Source organism: Sinocyclocheilus grahami, unplaced genomic scaffold, assembly GCF_001515645.1.
Source record: "Sinocyclocheilus grahami isolate Dianchi unplaced genomic scaffold, SAMN03320097.WGS_v1.1 scaffold210.1, whole genome shotgun sequence".
In the NCBI taxonomy this organism is placed as follows: Eukaryota; Metazoa; Chordata; class Actinopteri; order Cypriniformes; family Cyprinidae; genus Sinocyclocheilus; species Sinocyclocheilus grahami.
In genome coordinates this window covers 468077-468563 of record NW_015505389.1, presented here as the reverse complement: position 1 = coordinate 468563, position 487 = coordinate 468077, and the positions used below count along the sequence as shown (strand labels likewise).

The window sequence follows — 487 nt, the reverse complement described above, 5'->3', positions numbered from 1 at the left end:
CTGCAGCGAAATCGCCCGCGTTTTGCCACTCTCTATAAATATATCTAATTGAAAATGAGCTAGAAAAAAATGAGCTAACGTTAAGGCTTGTTCACACCGGGACGAATATCGCACGCGTTTATCACCGACATTTAACGCCTCATGACTAAACAAAGGGCGCCAATGTGAATGTGCACACCAACGCGCAAAATGCGAGGCGTAAAAGCGTAATTTAAAAAAAAAACGCCTCGGGCCCGTTTTTTTGATTTAACGCGCCACATTAAAAACTGGCCGACCAATGAGATTGGCGCTTTTGTGCCTACGATTCTACAGCGCTGCACGTTTAGCCCCGCCCACCGATTCTAAAGCGCTGCATGTTAAGCCCCACCCACCGATTCTACAGCGCTGCACGTTTAGCCCCGCCTACTGATTCTACAGTGCTGCACGTTTAGCCACACCTACAGATTCTACAGCGCTGCACGTTTAGCCCCGCCTACCGATTCTACAG

General features: G+C 48.7%; 1 long non-coding RNA gene across 1 annotated transcript in view; it reads right to left on the bottom strand.

Annotated features, from left to right (window-relative positions):
• Window positions 1-325: 325 nt before the first annotated feature.
• The window catches only part of LOC107595910 (uncharacterized), a 3939-nt gene continuing 3777 nt past the window's right edge, over window positions 326-487 (bottom strand). Inside the window, exon 3 of the long non-coding RNA XR_001610315.1 lies at window positions 326-341. This is a non-coding gene — a long non-coding RNA (uncharacterized lncRNA). The remainder of the gene's footprint in view (window positions 342-487) is intronic.